General features: G+C 38.7%; 1 pseudogene; it reads right to left on the bottom strand.

The window, feature by feature from the left end:
* Window positions 1–158: 158 nt before the first annotated feature.
* Window positions 159–581, bottom strand: LOC105743605 (annotated as a pseudogene).
* Between the last annotated feature and the right edge of the window lie 12798 nt (window positions 582–13379).

Genomic DNA, 13379 nt, shown 5'->3' on the forward strand with positions numbered 1-13379 from the left:
TTAAAAAAATTTAAAAAATAAAAAATTTTATTGACCTGTAGTTGTTAGTAATATTCTTACATTATCACATTATCTTTTTTTTTTTTTTTAAGTTTTTGCAGTTTATTAAATCCTCTCGTGAACAAAGTCGCAGTCACTGCAGACAGGCACTGCAGAATCTACTCCTTCGGCTTTTTGCCAGCACCAACGTTAGCCTTTGTGGTGCCCCTGACTTTCTTCATTCTGTTCTTGCGTTCCTTCCACTGCTTTCTTGAGGTCTTTTCCTTCTCATACAGGCCGTGTCTTGCAAGTCTGTGTTTGGGCTCATTTTTCTTCACATAATCCAGGGAATCATAAATCATGCCAATGCCAGTCATCTTGCCACCACCAAAATGGGTTCTGAATCCAAACGCAAAAATGCCATCTGGTGTGATCTTGTACATTTTGGCAAGTTTTTCCCGAATTTCTGTCTTAGGTACTGTTGCTTTCCCAGGGTGAAGGACATCAATGACCATTTGTTTCCTTTGAAGAAGCCGGTTGGTCATGAATTTCTGGGTTCAGATAGTTACTGTGTCGTTCATGATGGCAACGGAGCCTCAGACAGCCCGGGAGAAAAAGCTCTTACATTATCTTTTTATATTTGCAGGGTCAATAATATTATCCTCAATTTTGCTCCTGTTATAATTATTATTATTATTTTTTTTGGCGGAACCAGGGATTGAACTCAGGCCCTTGTGCTGGCCAAGGAAGCGCTTATTCCACTGAGCCATCTTCCCAGCCCCACTCCTGTTATTATTGATCAATCCCTAAGTCAAGTGCAATCTTTAATTTATTTCACAGGTTAGTAAATAAAGCTCCAAAGTGGTGAACTATATAATTTGCTGGTTCAACACATTAAGGTTTGCCATTAACTTTTGATATACAATGGACTAGTTTCCAATGTGTCATTAACCTAATATATCCCACAAAATGTTATTTAACAGATGACCAAAACTACTAATTGAATGAAAAACTAGCACCAAAGAAGATCTAGGTTTTAGATGTCTTCCTTAAGTATAGTGCGCACGTGTACACACACACACACACACACACACACACACACAGAAAAAAATTGGGAAATATTTCAGACATGGGAAAAATTGAAGATTAAGACTGTTAAAAATTGAAGTATTTTCAAAAAAACTTCTCTCTTGAAAATTAATCATTTGGTGACAAACTCCTTGACATTAGTACCTAGTCATCATGATGATTGATGTCACCATCATTTTCTTCCCTCCCTGAGTAAATGCAATACTCCGTCAAGAGATAGAGGGCAGAATGCTGTATTCAATCTAAACTGCCGTTAGTGACTGGCTTGATGTTCTGCAGCTTCCGAATAAAGATAAAGTATATATATATATATATATATATATATATATAAAAGAAAGATTATAAAAAACATGATTTCAGCTTTGGCCTGCTACTCTTGGAAAATACTACCTCAGAGAAGCAACACGGCATCAAAGAATTGAGACTACCTTTATTTCACAATGCTCTAGAAGTCATTTGAGCATGCTTCAGTCAGCAGTGCTGAACCAAGCCTTCTAGCCATTCCCACCAAGACACCAGACATATAAGTAAAGTCATGTTGAACCCTTCACATCAGCTGATCTACCACTGAATGCCACTAAGACTTCAGTCAATGTCATATGGAATAGAAGAAGCCAAACCATTGCCTTGACCAGTGAAATCATGAAATACAATAAAATATTCACTTTTAAAAACCACTAAATTTTGTCATAGTTACACAGAAAAAGATAATCAAAGCAATGATTATCATAAATGGAGATGTATTAGTCAGGTTTCCTGTTGCATGGACAAAACACCTGACATTCAGCCTGTTGTGGTGGTGCAGGCCTGTAATCCCAGTACTTGAGAGGCTGAGGCAGGAGGGTCACTGTGAGTTCAGGCCAGTCTGGGCTGCACAGTGAGTTCAAGGCCAGCCTGAACTATTAAGACTTGGTCTCAAAAAGAAAGAAAGAAAGAAAGAAAGAAAGAAAGAAAGAAAGAAAGAAAGAAAGAAAGAAAGAAAGAAAGAGAAAACAAGCTGACATACACAACTTATAGGAGGAGAGGTTTAACTTGGCTCATGGTATCATGGTAGTCAGCACATAGTTGACTGGCTCTACAGCAGGAAGTTATGGTGGAACAGAGGGATATTTCATCTACGGTGGTTCAAAATCAGAGGATTAGAGCCGCACCAGAAAGACCAGGATGAGAGACCAGAAATAAACCCTAAAGCCACACCTCTATGACCTATGCAGACACACCCACAAGTGTGCTTTAGGGCAGCTCCCAAGCCAATCAAGCCCACAATCCAGTTTAGCTGTCACAGACTGCAAGCACTGCTATCATCTGATCTCACAAAAATACCTGTGGTGTCCCAATTAGTTGTGAGAGCCTAGAAAAATTCCACCCAACTTTGTTATACTAAGTAGTATACATATATTTGTTAATCTCCTTCACAGTGTTGGGATTAAGAAAACAATATTAAAAAGACAATATATAAAAATTATAGGGGCTGGTGAGATGGCTCAGTGGTCTAAAGCACCTACTTAGAACAAGCTTAGCAAAGCACAGGGACCGCGGTTCAATCCCCCAGCACCACATGCCAGCCAGCCCCGCCCCCTGGTGGGCTGAGCTGGCCACACACACACACACACACACACACACATATATAAATTTTAAAAAAATTATAAAAGTTTTTCCAACAATTATTTCAATATACACATATTTTAGCGCTAAAGATACTATAATGAACAGGGCATTCAGATTACTGGATGTCATATTGAGTAGAAAATATAAACATCATGTATAGAGAAATACCACATTTATTCAAGTGTTGTGGTGTGAAGTTTGAGCTGGTAAAATACTGGGCTGACTCAGATTTCAAGTTTCCATGATTAAGTGAATATGTAATATCAGATTCACTTCTTGAGAGAATTCTGTCTTATTGTAGCATTAAAAGGCTTTCTATGGGGCCAGGGAGATGGCTCAGTAGAATAAGCACTTGCCTGGCAAGTGCAAGGGCCTGAGTTCAACCCCTGGTTCCCCAAAAAAGAAAAAAAAAAAAAAAGGCTTTCTATTGGATTATAGAGAACCTCATGCTACTTAAAGGGATTTTGAGCTCTGCAGCTGCTTTGGCCAAAAGAATCCTAAGTATTACAACAATAGTATGCATATAAATGAAAATATTACATTTAGTCAAATACTTAGCACTTTTTACACAATGTTCTGGTTCATACACACATTTGGTAAAAGCCTAATAACTAATTTAGCTTGACTGTTTTGTCTAACTGATCTATTTGTGATAGTGGGGTATTGAGAGCCCCCATTACAATTTTATTAGTGCCTATTTTATTTTTCATGTCTATTAATATGTGTTTTAAATAAGTGGAAGTGTGGGTATTTGGTGCATATATATTTATGATTATTTTCCTCTTAGACGGTTCCCTTCATAAGGATGCAGTGACTCTTTGTCTCTTTTAATCAGTCTTGCTCAGAGTTCACTTTGTCTGCAAATAGAGTAGATATTCCTGATTTTTTTCTGGGTGCTTGTTACATAGAATTTGTTTTCTATCCTTTGACTTTCATCCTATGAATTTCTTTTTTAATTAAATGTGTTTCTTAAAGTCTGCATATTGTTGGATATTGCTCCTTGATCCATTCTGCCAGTCTGTTCCCTTTGATTGTTGAATTGAAGACTCTTACATTAGTGGTTCTAAGTGATATGTACTGACTTATCCTTGGTGTGTCATTTTCCTGTTGTTGGCTCCCTGCTCAGAGCAACTGAAGCTGGAAATTGATCATATATGGGAGGGCAAGACAAGGCCTCAGTTCCTAAAGCAGTCAGGCTAACTTAGTCTTGAGGAAAAAAAAAAAAAAAATCCTGCCTGGATAATTTCAATCATTAGTTGCTGGGCAACCTTGTGTCATGTGATGCTAACTTTGCAAGGATATAAATAAATGCCCCTACTGTTGTTGGGTAGGTCTTTTGCTCATCACACAAACAGACCTTCACCTGAACCCAGCTCTGTCTCCTGTCTATCTTTTCTTCATTCCTGCCACCATTTTTCCCTAGGGCACACTAAGATACCAGAAGAAACTAAAGTTTCCTTTTCCCCCTTTTGATTAATTTTTTGAATCTGTTTCATGGATTTTATTTCTTTTTCTATGTTGAGCTTTTGTAGTTTCCATCATTTTTTTAAACTCCTATATTTTCTTTCTGTGTATCTAATCTGGAGTCACTGACCGAGTCTCTCATTACGATCACCATCTCTGTAGTTATCTGAGAAATTATTTCTGATTTGATTTTTGCTAGAGCCTCATTCATCTGCTTGTTACTTCCATTGTTACCACTTCAGAGAGTCCAGGTGGCTAGCTTTTAAATTAGCACTGCCCCCAAGTTTGTTGAGCTGGAAGTCTTGGGTTGCATCTTGCTTAAGTGTCTTTTCATTTTCTGGGTTTTTTCCTCTAATTTAATTCATGTGTTGATTCATGTAAAATGTTTATGATGAGTACATTTATTGCTAGAATTTAGAATACTTAGGAAATGAATACTTCTCAGACATATTTTCCAGGTGTAGCTGACTTATGGGTCTGAGTCTATTGTGAAATCCTACCTCTTCAATTTATTGAGGTTGAGATCTTGTGGCCTACTTCGTCCAGCCCCATGGGTTCTTTGGCCCTGGCCTATAGTATTGTTTATGACCCTTAGGCAATCTCAGTCTTGGTATACCAGGAAAAACAACTGATTAGAGAAATTATGTCATGTTATCTAAAATAGTACAATCAGCAATAACAATCACATCAAATAAAGCCTAGAAAATGGCAAACTGTGGTAACTATTTTAATTTTTCACCTTTAATCATATGAACTAGGTTTATGATTATATAACAATATTTAAAATGAAAATTGTATACAGAAAATAAGTCCTCAAGATGGTGGTTTTATTGTCAAGGGAGAACATTTAGAGGAAAAGGAAGAGATTAGAAGCAAGGCTAGAGGTCAGAGGAAGATTACACAAACTTTGAGAAACTAGTGAAGAAGACATGAGGGAAAGAGAACAAGAGGAAATAAAAACTAGCAGAATGGAATAAGAACAACAAAAAAATCCTGGGGCTGGGAAGATAGCTCAGTGGTCTAAGCACCTGCCTGGCAAGTGCATGGATCCGAGTTCAATCCCCAGTACCACATGCCATACTGGCCCTGAAACCAGGCATTATGGCACATGTCTGTAATCCCACTGCTGGGGAGGCTGAGACAGGAGGATCACTACAAGTCTAGCTATGTAGCAAAATCCTATATCAAAATAATTAAAATTAATTTTTTTTTAAATCCTAGAAACTATGTTCACATATACAAACAAGAACAAAGAAAACAAAAGAAAAGAGAAAAAGAAAAACAAAATCATTTTAAAGCATATCTCTGCATGTCCCTGGTAGACAGTGTGGGTAGAGTCCAAATCTGAGTTGATAAATCCCAGGAAACTAGCAATAGCTTTACAGGGGGATATCAGAGCATCCCAGTGAGCCTGTACCTTTAGTTCCACTGAAGTTCAGATTGGTTTTCACCTGTGAAGCTGGAACCTGATTTGTTCAGCCTGTAGCAGTCCCTATATCTCTTGCCATTTGAACCTGACTCCATGACCTCCTGTCAACTTGAACTCAACGGCCTCACTCTGACACTGGTAGCCGCTAAATGAAGCTGGCCTACACATGTTCTCAGTTTTGAGTTCTGCAGGAACCTCTCCAAGATTGGCCAATCACTCCCTTCTGAACCCAAATAATTTACCAACCACTGTAGCCCACTGCATCCACCACTCTGCTGCATTGGTTCATTTGTTTGTGGAGGCCTCTGCGGTCACCAGTCGTCACCGTGCATCTGTGGTTTCAAGCCGCGCCTCCCACTCAGTGAGTCTTGGCTGGAGGGCAGGTTGCTGCTAGCCTCCTCCTTCTTTATTGAAGTGTTCTCTTTTTGCTCCCTCTGTGGGCTTCAGTTTTCACTTCAGATCTTGCATTGATGCTGGGGACCACCTTACCTCCTTCTTGTCTTCCTCACATTGCTATATTCTAGCATTTGAATGCCAAATCTTAGAGATACTATTTCTCTGCTGCTCTGCACGCCACCATCTTCCCAGAAGTCCCAGACCTTAGTTTCTTACTTTGTAAGACAAGGAAACTGAACCAAATGCTCCACCTGGATGCTCTAATTTGAGAACCCATACACATGTTTCTTATACACCACACCCTTTTACAACATGAAAATAAAATTGGCCAACAATTTGTCCAGAAAAGTGGAGAAGTCACAGATTTGTATGTATAACATCACCTTTTCATGACAATTAATTTAGAATCACACGGGAGGTTATAGACCAAATATAAATGCTACTGGTAGCAGAACCAGTGAGTTCCAAAGAAGGAAAAGAGAGGAAGTGTGAAGGTGACAGAGTTTTGGAGCTTTGTTAGGTTTGTGAATGTTCAGAGCATCTCAAAGGTAGAATTGAGATTAGCAAAAGGGAAAATGTAGACCCACTCCTGTGAGCCCTTGTTCAGACACTGGTTTTGTGAGGTTGCAGACACCAGGTGAAAAGGTCTTCAAGGCCAATCCTGATGCAATGGTGATTCCAGGTAGAGTTGAGGCCCGGAATGAAGCCCTGAAACCATACAAATGACAACAGCAACAAGAGTGGGATTCCACCATCCACCTGCAACCTTGTTTAGGAGGCCTCGCTGATTAGTTCCTAAAAAGTTTTATTCTGGCTCTTGGATAATGTGATGAGATCTTTCTCCATTTACTTCTAATCAAACGATGGTGACCTCATACTGACATCTGGAAAAATCTTCCTTCAAATCACCTACTCAGGGGCCGGGGATATAGCTCAGTGGTGCAGCGCTAACCTGGCAAGTGTGAGGTCCTGAAGTGATTCCCTGTTACCCCCCAAAATAAATAAATAAATAAATAAATAAATAAATAAAATAAAACCATCTGCTCAAATCTGTGTTTCTCGTGTGAGTGGGAATAACAGAAATTTGATCCAGGACACTGACAACCTTGAATTCTATCTTAAATTAACTGATGACAGTGACATTCCCAGATATTTTAAGATAAATCTGACATCACCTTAGGTGACCAAAGTGAATGTCATAACAAGACAAGTTAAAACCATGTGCCATCTGGTGATAATAAGATGTAACAAGAATTACATATCTTGTTATATGTAACAAGAGGGTCACATCAGTGCTATTACTACCAAGCATACAAAATCTAAATCTAAACATGAGGCAAAAGTCAACTGAAAGACATACTACAACATAACTAGTGTTTGTAAGTATGTCAAAGACAAAGAAAGGCTGAAGAATTGTTCTACAGTGAAGGCATCTAAAAACAAATGGCGGGCCGGGGAGATGGCTCAGTAGAATAAGCGCTTCGCTAAAAACAAATGGCAATTAGATGGGAGTCTGAGGATTAGATAGTAGTCATGAAATGATTAATCCCCTGATTTTGATGGTTATGTTGTTATGCAGGAGAATATTACTATTTATAGGAAATTCACACTGAATTAGTAGACGATAACTGCATCAGGTCAGCAGCCTACCCACAAATGGCTCAAGGAAAAGAACTTGTTCATATTTTTTGTATTGTTATATAATATTGAGTTCTTTCAAATAAATTGACAAAACATTTTTCTCACTTGTTTCTGATAAACTCCAGCCTTTGCAAGATTTCAAAATTAGGAGTTTTCTATTTCCCTGTCTTTAAGTCATTCAAATCGTATGATGACCAGTAAGCATGAAACCAAACCAGACTGGTCACCTACATCCCAGTCTTCCACAAAAAACAATGTACAAATTGTACTCTAATAATTGCCAGACTTTTTTTTTTTTTGAACCAGGGATTGAACTCAGGCCCTTGCACTTGCCAGGCAAGCCCGTAATCTACTGAGCTATCTCCCAGCCCATAATTGCTAGTCTTGCTAGGCATGGTGATACACACCTGTAACCCCAACACTCAGGAGGCTGAGGCAGAAGGATTACTGCAAGTTTGAGGCCAGCCCAGGCTACAAAGTGAGTTCAAGCCCACCTGAACTGCATAGCTAGACCTTGTCTCAAAAAGACCGAAGGCGGGAGTAGGAGGGATGTCTTTCTAGCACTGATTTAATTCAGACTCAAAAGTTAGTTGCAGGGGCTAGGTATGTGGCTCAGCAGTAGAACATACACAAAGCATTTGAGAAACCATACATTCATCCCCCAGCTTCAAAAACCAAAACAATTGCTGCAGTAAACCATTACTGAAGTATCAGAATGTGAGCTCAGAGATAAGCAGATATGTACCCAAAAGTAATTTGCTTTCGCACATATTTTTTACTCAGATAGCCTAAAGAAATATATTTAGCAATGATCTCAGCCAACTTGGAAAAGAGTTACTATGGAATTTTCCTTTTAGTTAAAGAAAAACCTAAGAAACTAATGTAGAATTTTTGGATAGCTTAAAAGATTATTATTCTAACTTTCTGATTTCATTTTCTTTTCTTTTTAAATAAATTAACTTGAAAACCCAAGTAAACCCAAGCAATGACTTTGAAAAGCAAGTACAATCTGCTAGACTGCCATCTAGTGTTAAAGAACATGTTGACCCTTTTGCCTTCTGTAGAATTTTGTGTTAACAGGACTGGACTGTCTCTCTCTGTCTCTGTCTCTGTCTCTGTCTCAGTTTCTGTCTCTGTCTGTCTGTCTGTCTGTCTGTCTGTCTCGGTCTCTCTCGGTCTCTCTCTCTCTCTCTCTCTCTCTCTCTCTCTCTCTCTCTCTCTCTCCTGGTCTCATTCTATAGTTCAGCTTCCTGAGTTCAGGGATTACAGGTGTGCACTCCCATGCCAGGCTACGACAGTATTTTCAGTATCACAGAAGTTCAAAGTCACTACTACTAAAACTAAAATACTTTAAAAATTTTTAATATTTGTGTTTTTTCTATATAGTCACATCATCTTTATCACAAGGACCTACCATATGTTCTTGTTTCATTGCTTCTTTAAATATCTTCTGGATAATTCAAAACTAAAATGTAACAACAGTCAAATATTTGAGAAAGAATAATTCATAATACATGTTTGTTCAAAAAAGAATAAAAGTTCAGTGAAAAGAGAGAAATTTAAAAACATGTATCCCCTAATTTTGATAAATTACATCAACTTTTCAAAGTCATTACTTGAATTTTAAGCTTATGTATTAGACAGAGAGAGAGAGAGAGAGAGAGAGAGAGAGAGAGAGAGAGAATTAAGCCAGGCCTTGTGGCACATGCCTATGATCCCAGCACTTCTGGGAAGTTGAGGCATCCAATTATAAATTCAAGCCTGGCCCAGGTAGCTTAGTGATTTAACAACAAAGACCCTATCTAAAAAGAAAAATAAGGCCTGGCAATAGCTCAGTGGACTAAGCACCTGCTTGGGCACGCTCAGGGACCACATGCCGGGCCAACCCCACCTTTGGGCATGCTGAGCCAGCTACCAAGATTAGAGTGGTAGCACATGCCTGCAATCCCAGTGCTGGGGAGGCTGAAAACAGGAGGATCAGTACAAGTCCAAGCTGCACAGTAAGACCTTGTACTAAACACACAAAAATTAAAAAGAATTTAAAAAAGAAAAATAAATGAATAAAAAAGGACTGGGAATTTCACTCAGTTCAAAAGACTTAGGTTCAAACCTCAGCACAGCTGCCACCAAAAACCAAACAAACAGAAAAATCTGCTAAAAATATTGGAGCAATCAGCTTAACATAAAAAGTTCATCTTTGGTACAAAAGCAATCCATACCATCTATAGTCTAGAAATACCAAAGTTTAGTGAAATGAACATAAAAAATAAGAAATTAAATGAATGTATTTCCTTACAATTAAAATTGGATCCAATATTTAAACAATATTTAACTATGTAAAGGATAGTGGCAGGATCACCGCTGAGTCTAAATATCAGTGATGCAGATAACATTTAAGAAGTTACTAAGGTATAGTAGTGTGTTTTAATACTAGCAAAAATGAAAGTAGTCAACAAAATGAAATCCAGTTGTTAAGTTCAAAGTAAAGGATCTTAATAACCTGTCTGCTAAATTCAGTGGCTGTTATTATTGCCATCCTCACCTTGAAAATGAACATAGGAAAACTTTTAAGTTTTCATTCCTGATTTTACTCTTAGATATACTAATAGAAGTTAGAGTTCCCCAATTTAGAGTAACTCTAAGAAAATGAGAACTTATTTCTTGTGATTAGAGTTAACAAAACACATATGTCACACAGAAGACTATATTTAAAAAAACATTTCTTGGAAGTAACTCCCCACCATATGATTCATAAATGGCTCAGTAATGAAAATGAAGAACAATACTTCACGTCCTCAGGATTTAAGAAAAAAATTAATTAGTGAAGAAATCAAATGTTGCCATGACCAACTTAAAACAAAGCAAGCCTTTGAGGGACTTCTTATGATGAAATAATTGCTACTATTTCACATTTTCTGTGAGCGCTCTTTCCCAGATACTTTGCTCTGCCAGCTTCTCTTTCTCTGGCATTTTGGGTTTTAATTAAAAAAGATATCCTGGGCCAGGTATGACGGCACACATCTTAATCCCAGCACTCGGGAGGCTGAGGCCGAAGGATCATTGTGAGTCCGAGACCAGTCTGGGCTGAAATGTGAGCTCAAGGAGACCCTATCTCAAAAAAGACCAAACAAACAAAAACAACCCAAAGATATCCTAAATAGCAGTTATTAATAAAGAGCCACTGGGGGCCAGGCTTTAAGTGGCTGCTTCCACGAAGCTGTCAGCCTCAGGTTGCTGTAGTTCAATCCCCACAACACTCCAGCCAGCTAAACCACCCCTGAGGGCATTCGGAGCAAAAAAAAAAAAAAAAAAAAAAAAATCCTTAATAAAGAGCCATCTACCTCCCAATTTAAACAAACACACTAACATAATTAACAAAAGTCTCTTACAAATTGTATTGAGTGGATCTATTTCTCAAGTCTTATTGTACCTGGCAAACTGTAAAAGTAGAGTCTGAATACAGTGTCTCTCATTAATGGGAGAGGATTGGCCCATTATCTGCAGGCCCCCCAGCAGATATCAGAGCCCACGGATACTTAAGTCCTTTGTATAAAGTAGCATAATATTTTCTAGTAACATTCATGCATCCTCTATATACCTCATCTATAGGTTATTTATAATGCCCAATACATGGTATATAAATACTTTTTCTAGGGGCCGGGGAGATGGCTCAGTGGAATAAGCTCTTCGCTGGCAAGCGCAAGGGCCTGAGTTCAATCCCCGGTTCCGCAACAACAACAACAAAAATACTTTTTCTATAGTTTAGGGAATAATAACAAGAACACTGTCTGTTGTTCAATACAGGAACAATTAAAAAATATTTTCAGCCACAGTTGCTTGAGCAAACGGATGCAGAACCTGGAGTCCAGGGTGTGCAGATTTGAAGGCAGTGGGTAGCAGCCACAGGAAGACCCCTCTGGAGCCACATGCCAATCTTATATATCACAGGATTGCTATTTGGAAGACAGAGGTGTAGAGGTAGCCTGGCTTCACTTCTACTTGTGCAAAGGGTTCACCTGAAATTAATGGGAAATGGATGAGTTTATACAAAAATCTCTATTTCCTCAAAGGTTTTTTAATCCAGAGCCTTCATATTGAGCTACAGCCCCAGCTCCTGTTTTTTTCTTTCTTTCTTTCTTTCTTTCTTTCTTTCTTTCTTTCTTTCTTTCTTTCTTTCTTTCTTTTTTTAATGTAATAGGTAAAGTGTTATGGCTCACTCAGAATAGGAACCAGATCAACCAGATTGGAATTTGGAAAGCCATTTATTACTGAGCTCAGGGCCCCCCAGTCTGCTCTCACACAGGAGAGGACCGAAAGGCAGCAGCCCAGGAAGCAGAGAGGGGTTTTAAAACCTGGAACCACATTGAGTTTCATAAACAAATTCATTGTCTGACACAAAATAATGCTTTTAGAATGGTTGTGACCACTACTCAAACTACATTTCCTGGGGCTTTTGTTTCAGTTTCTGGTTAATTTGCACCTGAGTACCTGCAGGCAGTCTTGCATAGCCCTGAGGTTACAAGAAGTTAAAACCTATTTAATTTCCTTTTGGGGGCTGGTGAGATGGCTCAGTGGTCTAAAGCACCTACTTAGAACAAGCTTAGCAAAGCTCAGGGACTGCGGTTCAATCCCCCAGCACCACATGCCAGCCAGCCCCGCCCCCTGGTGGGCTGAGCTGGGGACACACACACACACACACACACATAAATAAATAAATAAAAAATTAAAAAAAAATTTCCTTTTGAAGTCATCTCTGTAAGCTAACTTTGGTAACAGGAATTGGTGAGGGTTACAGGAATTTTATCTTAGCAAAGAGCAAGAAACAGCCACTAGTTACTAAACAACTTAGAACAGTAGTGAGTATACAATTACAACAGAAAGCACAAGATTTACATTTATAATCTAAAATGTGAGTTGACTCATTACATTCCCCACTGGTTTTATCTGGGAATCAAATCATTGATTTAGCTAAAACCCCGAAGTTGTTATAATTGTTCTGAGAGCATGAGGGGTTTATAGTTAGATCTCAGTGCCATTAACTTGACAGTCTGGATTTTTTGAACATACTTAAACAGTTTATAAAACAGGGCCCAATAGAGCCAAGAGAAACAGGAAAACAGGTCTAAATGAGGCAGGTATAAGGAGGCATCGAGATTAGTCTCCAATTTTTCCTTTTGACAAATCTCTAAAGCCATTTTTTTCCCTTTGGCTACATTACACCCCAATTGTTTTACATGTCATTCTGCTATTTCGCCAAAGAAGAGGTTTTTAACACTAAATATCATATGTTTAAATCTCTCAAGTCTTATGCACTCATGACCCTTTGTGGTGATGTTGTATCAAATTATTTTGACATGGGGTCACCACTGCTAATCTAATCAGACACCAAGGAACGTTAGTTAACAACAGAGTTTGAGTAGGTGGGTTTTTTCTAGAACTTTAGAACAGGCAATTTCTCCCATGTCCCCACTGGTTTTTGTGCCACCTCTTGAGCTGTAACATCAGCCAGGTAGTTTCCTCTTTTGTCTTAAGGTCTGCCCACAGTGGGCAGCATCTATCTCTCAAGCTGTAAATCACCTTGTCTTTAACTTTATCTCCTTGAGGGCCTAGCCCTGTCTGACTGCCTATTATATTTTTAATCTAACTGAGCTGCCTGCAACATTTTTCCTCTGAAGAAATAACCCAGACTGCCATGAGGGTGTATGGGCGATGACCGCTCTGGCTACTTCATGCTGGAATGGGTCGCAGTTGTTGACTGGCAGTCAGAGACACT

This window comes from Octodon degus, unplaced genomic scaffold (assembly GCF_000260255.1).
Source record: "Octodon degus isolate 3935 unplaced genomic scaffold, OctDeg1.0 scaffold00139, whole genome shotgun sequence".
NCBI lineage: Eukaryota > Metazoa > Chordata > Mammalia > Rodentia > Octodontidae > Octodon > Octodon degus.